Source organism: Hemiscyllium ocellatum, unplaced genomic scaffold (assembly GCF_020745735.1).
Source record: "Hemiscyllium ocellatum isolate sHemOce1 unplaced genomic scaffold, sHemOce1.pat.X.cur. scaffold_290_pat_ctg1, whole genome shotgun sequence".
Lineage (NCBI taxonomy): Eukaryota > Metazoa > Chordata > Chondrichthyes > Orectolobiformes > Hemiscylliidae > Hemiscyllium > Hemiscyllium ocellatum.
The window spans coordinates 769,621-785,896 of NW_026868244.1; the positions used below are offsets into that span (position 1 = coordinate 769,621).

At 43.1% G+C, this 16,276-nt stretch overlaps 1 non-coding gene across 1 annotated transcript; it reads right to left on the reverse strand.

Moving 5' to 3' along the window:
* Positions 1 to 4,653: 4,653 nt before the first annotated feature.
* Positions 4,654 to 4,735, reverse strand: trnas-acu (transfer RNA serine (anticodon ACU)). Its single transcript has one exon. It is a non-coding gene; the product is annotated as a tRNA-Ser (tRNA).
* Positions 4,736 to 16,276: the final 11,541 nt, after the last annotated feature.

Here is a 16,276-nt window from a genome sequence, read left to right on the forward strand (position 1 = left end):
GATGTTCAGGGAAGATTTAGGAAGAATGTTTACATCCGGAGAGGGTTGTTTGTCTGGAACTCACTGTTTGAACGTGTGGTAAAGCTAAGAGTCATCCAAATACTTCAGCAGTATTTAGTTGAAACACTTGAGGAGCTAGAGCATGCACGGATAAGGACCAGGTACTGGAAGGTGGGGCGAAGATAAACAGATATTTATTGAAAGACTTGAATACTGTAACTTTCAGTGCAGTAAAATGGAGGCTAGCGCAGCTCAGTGGCACAATGAAAGACGTGGTGGACATCTACTGCATTGTTAAGATCGCGATTCACAGTTTGTGGGTTTGATTCCCGCCAGAATCGCAATTTTGTTCAGATTTCAGCTGATTCAATGATTGTTCTGCTGCTTCATCGTCAGTTCCCCTCGTCTGGAGTTCTCGTTCCTGCTACTGACCAGAGAAGGTTCCTCACTTTCTTGGTGGTGAGTTTTAAGAAAATCATATCATCTGAAATATGATAAGCCAGCAATCGGCTGCGCATTCACAAAACCCACTGCAGATACCCACTGTCTTTCAACACAGTTCCCTCCCACGGTTGCACAGAGTGTTTCGATTTATTCAGTGTCTTTTTCCCTTTGGGTGTTAGGTTGATGTAGATGGGCTGGGAAAAGACATTGACCTGTTCGATCAGCCGTAATTATGTCAAATGGGGGGGTAGCGCTGGCGGGTGAAATGGCCCCCTCCTATTCCTCTCAGTCTGTGCTGTTTCTGACAGAGGGTTTTAAACAATAGCATGATGAGGACAATGTGAATCTACACCACGGAATACCAAGGTCCTCCCCTTTATCCCACCGCTCTACCAGCTGCTGTTGTAGCTTCAGATCAGACAGTGCAGGATTCTCCCAGATGCTCTTTCAAGCTGCATGCTCCTTCACACAGGTTTCCAACTAGACACATGGAGCAAACTGCCGGTTAGATATTGGGGATTCAGGGACAGATTTCCCCTTTTTCTGACTAGAGTTCTGACCACGGTAATAAACATGAATTTCGGGCGTTCTGTATCTTACTCGAGATTCTTATCACTTAACAATTTAAACTGAAATTCAATTTAATCTTGCATGACATTCTTATGTCTTCAGTATTCATGAAAACTGTGCATTATGTCCTTGAATGAAGCCATGGTGAAGATTAAAGATGAGTGCAGTGTGTTTCATGTTGTCTTTAGGATCTTGCAGAAGCATGTTCGTGAAGTGTGGTTGAATCGAATTCTGTGCTGAATTGAAGCCGACCGAGTGAGAAGCCCTGTGATAATGTAACATTTTCTGTAACCAACGCAGCGACCCTTGGAAACCCAGTTTTCAATCAAGTCTATTTTGCACAACATTTTTCTGTATCCCATTAAATCAGTGAGTATTAAAAGGACTAAGTCCCGTTCCTGGTCATTGTGACCAAACGACCAAGGCAATCGATGGCAATGATAATGATGCTTGACATCGACAGGTGCATTCCTACTCACTAGAGTCACATTGTATTACAGATCACGTAAGCAGAGGAGATGATGATCCTTCTGGCACCCTGAGACAGTGCGACAATTAATCCCACGTCGTTAGTCTCACTCTATACCAAAAACCAGTTAGCCAACGGACTGAGCTAACCGGCTTCCATTTAATGTAAAGCTAAAACAAACAGGTCAGCACATTAACAATCTGTAGTAATTCACGATTGAGTGGGTTGGTTTCTGAAAATTAAACGTACCTTCTGAACAATGAGTGAGGCTATTCCAAGATTGCCTTCTCTGACTGCGCTGGGACATGACTGATGTTCTCAATGATATGGAAGTGCCAGTGTTTGAGTTGGGTAGACAAAGTTAAAAATGACACAACGTCAGGGCTTAGTCCAGCAGGTTTATTTGGAAACACTAGCTTTCAGAGAGCCGCTCCTTCATCAGGTGGGTGTCTTTCTGCAGAAACTTGATGTGTGTGTCAATATGCGCGATCGTTTGGAAGATCATCTGGACTTTAACTGACCGTTCGTGGTGTCGATGGTACCCATGACTTAGATGTGTTGGTGTTGGACTGGGATGGACAAATTTAAAAATCATACAAAGCCAGATTAGAGTCCAACAGTTGACAACCACCTGATGAAGAAACAGTACACTGAACACTGGTGCTTCCAAATATGCTTGTTCGATACTATCTGATGCAATGTGATTTTTAACATTGAGTGCTCTTGGTAATGTTTAATTGATCGAATGGCTGTACCACTGGCCAGATGCACAGCTGAAATTTTACACGCTGCAGAGCTGTGGTGCTGACAATGACATGAGCAATAACAGTAACAGTCACAAGGTGAACGAAGAACAATGATAATCACCATCAATGATCCACTTCAAATTGTCTTTAAAAAAAACTACCATTCACAATTTGAGCAGCCAATCAATGAGGTCGCTGCTGATCAAGAAAATTGCAACTTACTTTGCTGCGTTTTCACCCTAATTAGAGGTAACCTCCTGTCTAATCATAACATCGCATATTCCCATTAATTTTCAGATTTACATTACGTTAATGACCTGATCGTATTTGCAGGAAACTGAACAACATGAAATGAGTGAAAACATCCTTCAGTGATATAATCCAATGCAGAGTCGGCCAGAAAAGAAAAGATAAAGACATGAAACATTACTCCCATTTCTCTCTGTACCAATGCGTTTTCCTGAGTTGGATATTTGCAGGACTTGTCTTTAGTCTCGAAAGTATTAATTATTTTCGTGGGAAAGTTTCTTCATAAATCAATTAACATCTGAGTTTTGAAACCTATTTTACTTCAGATTAAAATAGTTGAATATCCTTTCCCCCAGCCTAATGTCCCAATCCTCCCTTCTCTTCCATGTAAATACCAGCTGCTCCAGGCAAGGTTGGAGCCCCCAACCTGACGTTCCAATGCTCCTTGCTGCTCCATGTCAATAGCAGCTTCTCCAATTTAAGTTGGAGCTCCCAGTCTGATGCCTCAATGCTCCTTGCTCCATGTCAATAGAAGCGGTTCAGTTGAGGTTGGATCTACCACTCTCATGCCAAAATGCTCCCAGGTGCGACGTGTCATTAAGAGCTGGTCCTTGTGAGGTTGGTGCTCCCACTCTGATATCCAAATGCTCCCTCCTCCATGTCAATAGAAGCGGTCCAGTTGAGGTTGGATCTATCACTCTGATGTCCCAATGCTTCCCGCTGCTACTTGACATTAAAAGCTTCTCCAAGTGAGAGTGGAGCTCCCAGACGGATCTCGCAAAGCTCCTTGCTCCATGTCGACTGAAGCTGCTTAAAATTAGGTAAGATCCCGCAGTCTGATGTTGCAATGCTCCCTGCTGCTTCATGTCAATACAGGCTGCTCCAGTTGTGGTTGGAACTCCCAGCCTGCTGCCCCAATGCTCCCTGGTCCATGTGAGCAGACGCTGCTCCAGATGAGGTGGAGCTCCCAACCCTTGCAACTCACACACCTCTATACCAACTTAGAAATAGTGCCCACTGACCATTTCCACCAAAGGAGCCATTGGTGGAATATCCGCATCATGTGAATTTAATATTACTTTTCGTCAGCACCGAATCATTAGTTCCAAAAGACATTCTTTCTTAAATATTGTTTATCATGTGCATATTGCAGTCAATCCGAAGTTAGATAATGGTACTAATTGATGTATGCTCAATAAAAATTACATCATGTTTTTCACGTTGAGTAACTGCCACTTAGCAAGGGCAATGTTTGAAATGTAATCACACTTTTATTCCAGGTGAGGGAATGTGGTTTGTATTATTTAAAATGAACTTGTCCACTGTGTACAATGATGACATAGATCTCAATTTCAAAGCAAACTTGGTTACTTTGTCATCCATCTTGACATGTGGTGTCCTCTTCTTTCAACCACACGGTATTAGAACGAAACGTCTGTTAATGACATGCGTATAAAGACACACTAAATCATTTTTCATGCTAATGCTGCATGAATTTGCGATTATTGATCCACAGTTTAGGTTCAGTCCCTGCAGTGAACATGCTACTTCTCCAGTTGTTCATTGTTCAATGTGATGCATCCAGTGTGTGCATAACGTTTTGGAGCTTGCTTCCCACATCTTGTGTTTATCTGTGTCTTGTGTCCAGCCTTCATCAATGGCGAGAGCAACGGGCGAGGGAGAGACCAATGTGTAAGTCTCTCCGTATCCATGCATGGCACCCATATCTGCAATTCTTTACTGTGCATTTTCAGCCAGTTGTCGGTGCCCCAACCCCCACGCCCTGCCCCTTTTGAAATATTTCCATTATTTTGTGTTGTCTCTCTGTACTCTTCTCACCAAGATGACTAACTTCTACTCAACATGCTCCAGATTTCATTTGACAAAACAGTCATTAAGAATCCCATTACATAAACATGCCCTTCGCATCTCTTGTATTTTGGTTTTCCTGCATCTCTTTCATATGATAAAAGGTCACAGCAGCTTGACTTGAAAAAGAAAATCGCGTTACTTTTCATTATCCCAATGCGATCTACGTTTCAATGCAGTTTAAGCAACTGACTCAAATTATTCTTTGAGATTTTATAATAGCGTCGATGCATATAAATTGACCATTGGTGTTCCAGTTTAAATAAGACAGGTGTGAGCATGCAAAAATAGCAACATTGAAAACAGCGACGAGAGTGGGACTCGAACCCACGCGTGCAGAGCACAATGGATTAGTACTCCATCGCCTTAACCTCTCGGCCACCTCGTCACACATATGCGCATGTGCATGAACTTATAAATAAGTGAATTGCGTAAATTATGCAGAACAGCAGATATTTCTCCCTGGTTTGGTGAAATGCTAAATAGCACAGTACGGTCCCAAGACTATGGTCTGACCTCTGGGTTGTGGGGGCAACGGCATTCCCACTGTGCACTGGAGGAGAGTGCATAGTGCTCAATGTCATTATTCGGAACACCATTCTTCTGCTCAGATGTTTTTGACCAGCACTTCTGTACAGAACAGACACTTTCAAAATCCTAAATAAGACTAAACACACAATTGAATTCAACAATGCAAAAACCTTGATCTGTATCATTTTCCTAGGCCATGCAACACCAAGTATGATCATAGCAACACAGTGAGAAAATGTCAGAAGGAAAATGAGTGCAGTGTTAGAGAGAATGCTGGGAGCAGCAGTTGACACACGGGGAAGTGCATTTCCCACAACTGGAACACTACCAAAAAGCGGACTGTGGTGGAAGAATTCAGAGTGGTTTTACACTTTGGAACTTGATACCAGAGACACAATGGAGATCTGTCATTGAGTCTGTTAAAGAAGAAGATTTTAAGATTTCTACAAATTAAAAACAAAATAAAATGTTCATTGGTTAGTGAAGGCAAATGTTGCAATTATATATTTCAAAAATCTACCCATCTTTGCAATGAGCAGCTCACCATTTTCCTCACTCGGGGTCAGAACTACATGTTAAGATGATCGTTTAATCCCCGTTACTAGCCATGGAATCAGAGAACTTCGGTTTGCCAAACGTTAAGGTACAACCAGGAATGTGGAGATAAGCATTAATGTGTTGTTCCTGTGATGCAGGTGACAGTGCATGGTATCTCTGTGCCAGTATAGTGGGCTGTGCTGCGCTGAAGTTTTAAGTTTGAGCCTCACATGGAGCAGCTTCAAATATTCATTGTCTTGAGGGGTACGGATAGAAGGTGATATTGAGCAAAGCCAAGTTTTTGGGAAAATACCCGTGTTTGTGGATTGAGAAATGACCTTTTTTGGATAATGACTCCTTGATCAACAAACATACCGCAAATATTTAAAACGTGAAGAGACATATGTGGAGAGAGAGCCAAAGGTGATTGTTCAGCAGGTGGATACCGTTTCCCATGTGCATTGCTTTAAATTTCAAGAAAATAAATGTTGAACTGGTTTCATGTTACGCATTTTGTTGCAAAGTCACAAAGGTTATTGCAATAATCAAAAAGAAAAATCACATAGGACCGATTGAATATTGTATTGAATTGAATTTTGGCCTGAGCATATTTTATCTTCAATGGCGTGCTGCAGAGAAGTACAGAGGGTTAACAATACAAAATAACAGAGTCTTCTTGGTGCATTTCTTGGGTGGAGTAAAGAATGTACGAAATATACATAACTTCATGTGAATGTGGTCGAATCTTTAAAGTAGGTGTTGCAAATCCAAGTGACGATTCAATTCCTATCATTAGGATATAACTTCTGTCTGCTGTTATTTTAGGACATCAGCTCCATTTACAGAGTTTCACCTTGAATAACACGCCACAACTTACCAATCCATGAACGTTTTTTACTCAATCTTAATCAGTTCTACGTCTTCATGAAATGTCTTTGTGTCTGAAGTCAACCAAATTCGAAATTCTTACGCAACAACACTGACTTTTTCTCAATGGTAAATTCCCTCATTGTATGTTTGTTCGTGTATCTTTTAAAACATTGTGAAATCAGCTTCTACGTTTTCTTTCTGGAAAGTCGTTCACGATTTAACTAACTCTATTGATTGAAAGAAACTCTCTGTCAAACTTTTCTTAATCATTCACTAATGGTTTTGAAGCTCTAACTAAAGTTATTGATTCACTCGAAAGAGGGGATTTCCCTGATTTAGTCATTCAAACCTCACGTTCTGTTAAAATCTCATTTGTTGATTTCAAACTTGGGTGTTTCTGCTCCAGCATTTCCAGACCTCGTGAATAAACTCCCTCATTCTTTCCATCATCCCGTTTGCATCCTTTCTGATATTTTTATGTCTCAGTAAACAACGTCACTTGGCTTTCTAATATCTTGCTATCCAGGAAACAGCGTCGGTGTCCTTTCTAACCTCTTTACATGTTTTTGGTGGAAAATGAGGACAAGGATTACACACAATGCTCCCACTGAGGGTGACCTGAAGATCTTACAGTTACACTATGAACTCTTTGCTTTTTAAATATGACGTCACTATGTATAAACTCCAATAAGGTAAATTATTATCTATCCAGTTCACGAACATCATCTCCATAGGATCGAAAATTATCTATCACTCCCTTTATTCTTCCACGAAATGTTTGAAAGGTTTGTAAGGTCAACACCTCTAACTCCACGTGCCCTGAGTGAGCCTCAGCTATTTCTAAAGGCGACTCAAGTTCAAATATTTCATAGTGTGTCTCCAGTCATTCCAGTGCAGACTGGTTCTGGACAGTAAATGTCATCACCAAAGGCCACAGTGGATCTGAAATCAAACGATTTCACATAGTAATTGTCGTAGCTATTGTGTATCGTATGTCCATGTTCTTTTTCAATGTGTTCATCATTTCATGGGTCCCTGTATTGAATTCTACTGAATGATTAATTTGTCAATGGAGACATTCCCTTCACCACTCATTCAAAACTCCATGGAACATTGAATGATTTTACTCATACGCTTCCAGAGGATAGTCCTGCCATTACTGGGATGAATCAGTGAACATTCCGGACGTATTCTTGAAGGCAAGGATTTCCTTCTCCAGTTTAGGGGATCATTACAGCACTGAATCCCATGTGTGCGTTCATTAAAACCAAAACAGTTGCAGCAAGACTTTAAAACTAAGATTTTGCAATCTGCTTGCATTGGCTGTCCTAAAAATTACATTCCACATTGTGATATGTTTGTGGATGAAAACACTTTCTGAATCTGGAGCAATTCCATTTCAATTTTGTCTAAAAATTGTCATTCACTGTTCTCTCTTTCCCTTTCAGTTTCCCGTTTAATATCCCGTATTCTCTCAGTTTATCTTACGTTTTGAACAATTTCACACAATCTCGCTCCTGATTATCAATCCGAGAAAATGCCACAATTTTGTCAATTTATATGCAGTGCAGCTGTAGGGTGCGGTATGAACAAGTGGAAAGGCATTGGTCATGTGCACCAAATAAAAGAAGCGGGCTGGTAAAGTCTGGCCATTCCATCGCAGTCATATTTAAAACATTTAACGTAATCTTTAGTCAAATTATATTGGCAGAAAAGAAGAAAACGTAAATGAAAAAAATTGCCGATGTTGAAAATCAAACAAAAACAGTCGATTCTAGAAAATTTCAGGACGTCTTGCAGCATCTGTGGAAAGACGGACCCAGTGGATGTGAAACGTTAACTGTGATTCATCTGCACAGATGGTGCCTGTGATTTTACAGCAATTTCTGTTTTTGTTTCAAATTGGCAGATCTTGTCATAGTTCATGGGAACAGTGTTCTCGAGCATCAAATAGACAGCGTGATAGATAGTGTGAAATGAGACAATAATAATGAATGAGTAGAGAGTGTTGTACTGGAAAAGCACAGCAGGACAGGCAATATCCGAGGAGCAGAGAATGGACGACTTCGGCATGAGCCATTCATCAGGAATTAGGCTCGTGAGTCGGACAGAGGCACAAAGCTGAAGCCAGGTGCCAACTCGTAGGCACCTCCTCCGACTGACCCCGATCACGACCTCTCCTCCCATCATCAAACCATCATCTCCCAGACTATCCACAATCTCATCACCTCTGGGCGTCTCTTATCCACAACCTCCAACCTCACTGTCCGTGAACCGTGCACTCCCCGATTCTACCTCCTTCCTTTGATTCACAAACCCGATTGCCCCAATCGACCTATTGCCTCAGCCTCCGCCTGTCCCATCTGAATCATCTCTTCCTACCTCGTCACAATCTTACTTACCCAGTCCAGGAAATGTGCATTAATATTCGTGACACCCCTATGCACTTCACCTCCTCCATGAATTTCGTTTCCCCGGCCCCCAATGTGTCATCTTCACCATGTACATCCAGTCCCTGTACACATCCATCTGCCGTGGCAGAAGTCTGCAAGCCTTCCATTTCTTCATCACAGACATCCTCATCCACCTGACTGAACTAGTCCTCACAATCAACAACTTATCTTTCCAATCTTCCCACTTCCTCCGTCAAAACGGGTCGCCATGGGTATCCGCATGGGAATTTGTATGTCTGCCTGTTTGCCAGTTACGCGAAACTGTCCATCTTTCGCAGTTACACAGGCACTATCCTCCGCCTATTCCTCCGCTACATCGATGAATGCATGGGCGCCACTTGGTGCTCCAACGAGGAGCTTGAATAGCTCACCAACTTTACCAACAGCTTCCACCCCGACCTCAAATTTACCCGGATCATCTTGGCAACTTCCCTCACCTTCATGGACCTCTCCATCACCGTCTCTGGCGACTGACTAATTACAGACATATACTACAAGCTCACCTCCTCCCACAGGTATCTAGACGACATCTCCTCCAACCTTATCTCATGTAAAAACTCCATTCCTTATTCCCAATTCCTCCGCCTCCACCACATGTGTTCCCAGGATGACCAATTACACCTCAGAAAGACACAGTTGGTCTCCTTCTTCCACCATCATAAATTGCCTTCTCACGTGGTTGACAACGCCGTCCAGCGCATCTCCTCCACTTCACACACCAAGACCCTTGAACCCCACGCCACTCAACGCAACAAGGACAGAACTTCCTGGTGCTCATCTTCCACCTAACCAACCTCCACATTAAACGCATCATATCCTGCCACTGATGCCACCTCCAAATAGACACCACTACTAGAGAAATATTTCGTTCCCCAGCCCTGCCAGCATTCCGAAAAGACCATTCCCTCCACGACCCCCTCTTCATGTCCACACTTCCCTCTACCAGACCACAACCCTCTAGTGGCATGTTTCACTGCTATGAATAGAGAGATGAAAGTAGCACCCACACCACGCCCCTCATCTCCAACCAAGGCCCGAAGAGATCATTCCACATCCGTTAGAAATTCACCTGTACAGCTACTAATGTCATCTCCTGCATCCGTTGCCCCCAGTGTGGTCTCCTCTACATCAGGGAGACAGGACACCTTCCTGCATATCATTTCCGAGAACATCTTTGGGAAACCTGCCCCCACGAACTTCACCGTCTCGTGGCTGAACAGTTCAGCTCTCCCTCCTCCACCGTCAAAGAAATGCAGGTCCCGGACCTCCTCCACTGCCAAACCTTTACCACCCAACGCCTGGAGGAGGAACGCTACACATTCTGGCTTAGGTCCTCGAACAGCACACGGGATAAATGTGAATTCGAACAGTTTCCTCATTTACCCTCCCCCAAACACAAGCCTTCAACTTGCCACCGCCCTCTCGACCCATTCCATCACTGCCACTTCTGACCGATTACGTTCTCCCTCCTATTCATCCATCTATTGCTTTCTAACTATTTCACCTCAACCCCACTACACTTGTATTTATGTCTCAGCCCCAACTCACAAATATTTTCCTGAGGAAGGGCTTAAGCCTGAAAACTGAATTCTCCTGCTCCTCGAATGCTCCCTGCTCTGCTGTGTTTTTCCAGCATCACACTACCAACTCGGATCTCCAGCATCTGCAGCCCTAACTTTATCTTTGGAATTGTCAATGACCTTGGAGTGAAGATATCCCTTGATTACAGTGATCGCAGTGTGACTGAGTCTTCCATTTATTTTGGGTGAGGCAGGCTGGATCTGAGAAGAACGCTTAACACCTAAACAACGGGAATGGGATCAGATAGCGAAGTTAGGGCGGGCTGAAGTGAAGTGGAAAGTTCTGTCAGAAGATGGGTCAATACAACTGCCCCACATCACCCAGACTGTAAAAGACACACAGAAGGAGTAAAGCCCCTTCAGTGCAGGCACAATGACAGGTAAAGTGGAAGGGAGCCAATACACTGCGGTGCAGTGGAATTATTTATGTGAACGGGTTTGATATATAAGCTACTTTACATATAGACTGCCCTCACATTGGAAAAAGGAATTTCCTGCAGTGTAATGGCGACATTTGCCTGTGACATCACAATGTTGAGAGACACTGATGTAGTTCCTTCTGTAGCAGCGTGGCCTCGTGAAAGCATGATCATTCCATAAACCAGAATTCAATACTTCAAAGCTCTCCTCTGCCTGTACAACTTATTTGCTGTTCCTGTAGTCAGATCTCAATCGCTTCTCAGTGTATCATCTTCTGCTTCCTGCTTCACGAAAACACTTGAAATGTGAACAAATCCACTTTCCAGTTTCACCAATCTTTTGTAACTCCCGAGTTGGCACAGGTACCAGTGACCGATTGGCCTTCTCTAGCGCTCTCACTCTGGTATGATCTGAATGATAAAGTGTACTGTGTCTGATGTGCAGAATGTCCCCACCGGGACGGTGCTGTTTATCCCATCCCGGGGACTGAGCTGTCTCTATTGGCAGAGTATTCCGCCATTTCCCTCCACTTGCAGGCATTATGAGAGGGTGTAAGTGATGATATGCTCTGAAGCTTCCTCTCCCGGGCACAGCCAGGTGCAGTAGCGCCGCCGGAACTCAGCAACTTTGATTGCGAACTTTCTCCAAATATCATTTATTTGAGAGAGAGAAAGATGCTGAGCTGGTAGGAAAGAAAGAAATGTGCTGTGGACTCTCTTCCCTCAGTAAAATACCACTAAGTGCATTTTTGTGCTGCCCATTTGATGTTCAGAATCAATCTTCGGAGAATAATCCTGTTGAAAGGCTTTTGTTTCAGAGGCGTCGGCTTCTTTGCTGCAATCGGGCATCAGTTAACATCTGAGTCCCAACTCCCAGGTGAAGTGACCCCAAATGAAACCATCACTCGCTGAGAACCATCCCCAAAGCCAGGAGGTGCGGGGCTGCAGGTAGTCCAAAGTGGAAGGGAGGATTAAAAGAGAGCCATTATTTTTATCCCTCAATCACTCTGTCACAGAGACAGGGAGAGGGACGGCAGAGACGTGTGACGTCATTCGCTTGCCTACAGAAGCCGTTCAGCCCATCCGGTCCACGGCCAATCTCGATTGCTTGCTTCTTTCTGAGGTTATTCATCATTCGTGGTGCTTGTTCTCATAATAGGAAACTGTGTCTGTGTCGAAATGCTGTCTCCAACATATTGATCCACATATCATTCACGGCTGTTCATTTCACCGGAGGACCCTGCTGTGTGACACAGGTGGGAATAACTGCAAGGCGTCATGGGCATGGTACACGCCACAACTGATTTCTCTCACTTTCGCCAATGTATTCCCAGCTCAGGGAAGTGACTTTGCGAATCAGGTCATAACAGACCGACAGAGAACGGCAAAAAGTTCTTCCATAACTTCAGACATGTGTTTCCTCAAATGTATAAATGTGGCGGGTGTATCTATTTCAGATACCATTGAGTGTAAGGGCGCAGAAGGCTCATCAATATGTAATGCGAAGAACGGAGCACAGTTATAGCGAAATTCTGGCAGTGGCAGTGCACACACTGACAGCTGGAATTGTCATCGAGCAAAGGATGCTTTTCATTCATTAATTTTATGGATTATGCCCCCAACACGATCCCTGTGGGCGCTCTGTTATCGCTGACCACAGCCGTTTCCCGCAGTCATCAGGTTTTTGTAGCATGTACCTTCGAGGATGATGTCAAAACATCTTCACTGTTACTGTCTGAAACACCGTGGCACAGATGTGTCCTGGTTGTGTCAATACAACCACTCTGTAACTTCCCCAATTCTGTTGTTTTAATTGCAATTTCAATCAGTATCAGAAAATGTGTCACACTGCAGACTGAGGCCATGCAGCCCACCTTCGCTCTGCTGGCTCCACGCAATGAGGAAATGACTGTGCTTTGATTGATTGATAGTCACATGGGCCTAAGTCCATGGAAAGCGTTGTTTGCGATTGGTCAAGGCGGATCATAGTAATCAAGGACATGCAGATCACAGCGGGAGAAAAGCAAAATTTGACCAGATTCAGGAATTCAGCTTACTACGTATAGGACGTGCCCTCGGCAAAATCCACATTAGCAAGGTCAGCATTATTTCAAGCTCGACAATTCATTTCTCAGAGCAGCAACGGCCGAGAAGATCCGGTTCTTGAACTTGCTTGTGTATGCTTTCAAGCTTTGGAATCTTTATCTGAACTCGATCTCATCGAAATTATATCGTCTCAGTCAAAAATGAAGTGGTGTACAAAATTCGAAGACTCATCCACAAGATGAACTTGAGACCTCTCACTCGTATGTCACCTGTCTGAGGCAAAATCACACCCGAGACAAACGAGCCAGAATGGCGTCAGACGTGGTTACCATAAATCAGGTGAGTTTTTTTTGGTTAACCAAGGCTACTTCTGCGGTTTCAGAGTGAAAGAAGCACAGAGTTTTCAACACAGGTCCTTTCTATTCTGACTCGCTTCTCCCAGGAGGCTGTGCTGGCTGTTGTCTCGGAACAGGGCGGTCTTCATTGATAACTGGACGAACTCATCTTCCATTGTCACTCAGTTTTGGTGGGGAGCAGCTTGAACGCGGTCTTCAGCTGTCTATCAAACACGGGTTTGTGGAGCGTGGTAGGGCTCTGGCGGGAGTGGGAAGTATAGAAATTCTGGAATTTTGGAAAAAAGGGAGATCATACATGCACAAAAAAATCATCTTCTTTTCGGAACCCTTATCCAAATAATGCGATCTTAAATAGATAGAAAATGCAGAACTCTCCCCGTTATTTGGGAACAGTATCTGGGCTTCGCGAAGTCACGGGGAGGCTTCTGCTTTCTGAATCAGCAAGGGATGTTACTGCAGCGAATCCCATCGCTCACGCAGCTGACGTGTATACATTTTTCCACGTTTCCTGCAATTCAGATCATAGATTTCACAGCTCACATCATCCCCGAGTGACAGGGAAGACAAGGAAGTGATTCAGAGCATCAACGAACACAACCTGGGGATAAGTTGGATATGGGAGAGCGGACAGTCTCGACTTGTTTCAGCATTTACAATCCCACTGTGATATTATGTTCACAAGATCTGACCACATGGAAAGAAATGACACAGTGACAATATCTATTGAATTGGATTACGTGCAAAACCGAAGCCGAAGGAATGAAAAAGCCATGAGAGCGGGAATGTAACATTATCTGTGAGGAAGTTGTTTTCCAGAATCGAGGAGCGTGCACAGTGCTGTTCCCAGAGGTCAATATCTGGATAAGTAGAGTGAATCAGCATCGGCTGTTATTGTACTGCATCTATTGTACAATGTTGCAAAAGCACGGGCCTCTTGTAGAAAGGGGACAACTTCAAAATCCTCAATGATGCAAAACACACAAATGAGGTAAACAACAAACGAACCGTAGAAACTCGTGATACGTAATGGGGTAAACTCCCCGGCTCAACTTTCGCTCAAATTCGCTCTCTGTCAAATTCCTGAGCCTGAGATTCGAACAGTGAATGGTATATGCTAATAAAAACTGCGTGGATCTCATAACTTCAGTATTTAATACGCCCCTACATGTGCGTCTGACTACAATCATTGATCCCTCACTGTGTTACTTCAGCACACGTAGATAAGAAATAAATATAAGAAAAACAGTCACGTATGTGACTGGGATTTGACCCGATGCTGCTGCAGCCAATCAATTCAGTTGTAATTAAAATTGCTTCCACCTTTCCTGTGTCGGTAACAAGATTACATAGCTTAGTGGTGAGTTTTCATGCGTTGAATTGGACCCAGCATTCTTTCTCAGTTTGTACTTTACTGGGATATAAAGGCATGGTGAAAGACACGGTGGTGTTTACTGGAATAAAAAGACGTTAGGAATGGCATGGTCAGAGTTTACTTGATACAAAGTCGATAACAAAAACAGACATGACGGTTACTTTGAGATTACATCACTAGAAAAGGAAAGAGCAGATTTAATGGGACGTTGGGATAGATAAAGAATCATGCGGGATAAATCAGGAAAGACTTAGTTGTGTCTGAATGGAGGTTATCCAGCTGATGGGACGTTGGTAAGGGTAAATCTGAGGGAACTTCCTTCGTTTCGGTGAATTGAAACTCGAGGTTGGGGTTTCAGAACAAACGGGGAATGATGAAGAAGTTTGGAGCAGCTTTTTTTTTATTTTGAGAATTATTGAATTCCGAGATGAATTTTCAGAAATAAAAACGTTTTGGGAGCTGATTCTATTATATTTAATAAGGGAGTGAATTGAACAGCGACAGAGATTCTGGCCATCCTGGATGGTGAGGCAAAAGGGGCATACTCTCGAAGTGCATAACATGCATCAGAAATAAATTGCATAATACCTGCAACTGAAAACGTTAAGTTTGAGAAGAGCTGCTGGCGTTGATAGGTGTTGCAGCTCATTCTACATGAAATATTATATATTGTAAATACACTGAGCTGTTTGGTTCAGCTCTGCATTGAATGGAAGTCGGTTAGCTCAGTCCGTTGACTAACTAGTTATGAGAAAAGTGAGACCAACAGCATGGGATTAATTTTCTTACTGTCACAGGTTTGCATGAGGATCATCAACTACCCCGGTCTCCCGATCTGTAATACTATGGTGCCTCCAGTGTGTGAGGATTGGCCTGTAGATGTAAAACATCATTGTCATTGTCATCTGTTGCCTTGAAAATTTGGTCACAATTACTCGGAAGGAGAGTGAGACAATTTAATACTCACTGATCTCCGCTTGAAAAATCCCGGGACAACACTCGACCTTATCCCAGTTTGCAACCTCTGCTCCTCCCAACAGGAAAACTACTTGTTGTGCCTTTGCCAGATTTACTGACATCATTCAAACTCCCCAGAGAGATAAATCTAATACTTTTGATTGGAAAATGAGCTGTGTGTGTTTTCAGGAAATGGAATGATATGAAATGAGTTAACAGACTTTCCCAGAATGTAATCCTGTGCAGGGTGAGCGATCTGAGAAAAGTCATTCAGTTAAATTACACCTCTGTTTCCCTATTCACAGATGCAAATTCACGTGGGGAATATTTGCAGCTTTTCAGATAATAATTGACAGAAATCTGAAACAGGAGTTTTCAAATAAATGTTACTTTACTCAACATTGATTTCAACTGCGTTTACGTATGATGCGCAAATAATCCCTTGTTACTGTCAGTAAAAGCATCTTTAGGTAAGCATTGAACTTACAACCGTGACATTTTCCGCACTTTTAAGTAGCAGGCTCTAAACAATTGCGCGGCTGAAGCCGCAGACAGCAAGATGGTCACATGCCGTACTCATACCTCAGGAAATTTAACTCAACTGCTTTACATTTGCTGTGGCTCTGAAATTAAAGCTGACACTGACGAGGTGAAACTCCACATGGCCCTGTGATTATTGAAGCTGACATGGCCCTGTGATTATTAAACTAAAATGGCCATGTGATTATTAAACTGACATGGCCCTGTCATTATTAAACTGACATGGCCCTGTGATTACTGAAGCTGACATGGACCTGTGCTTATTAAA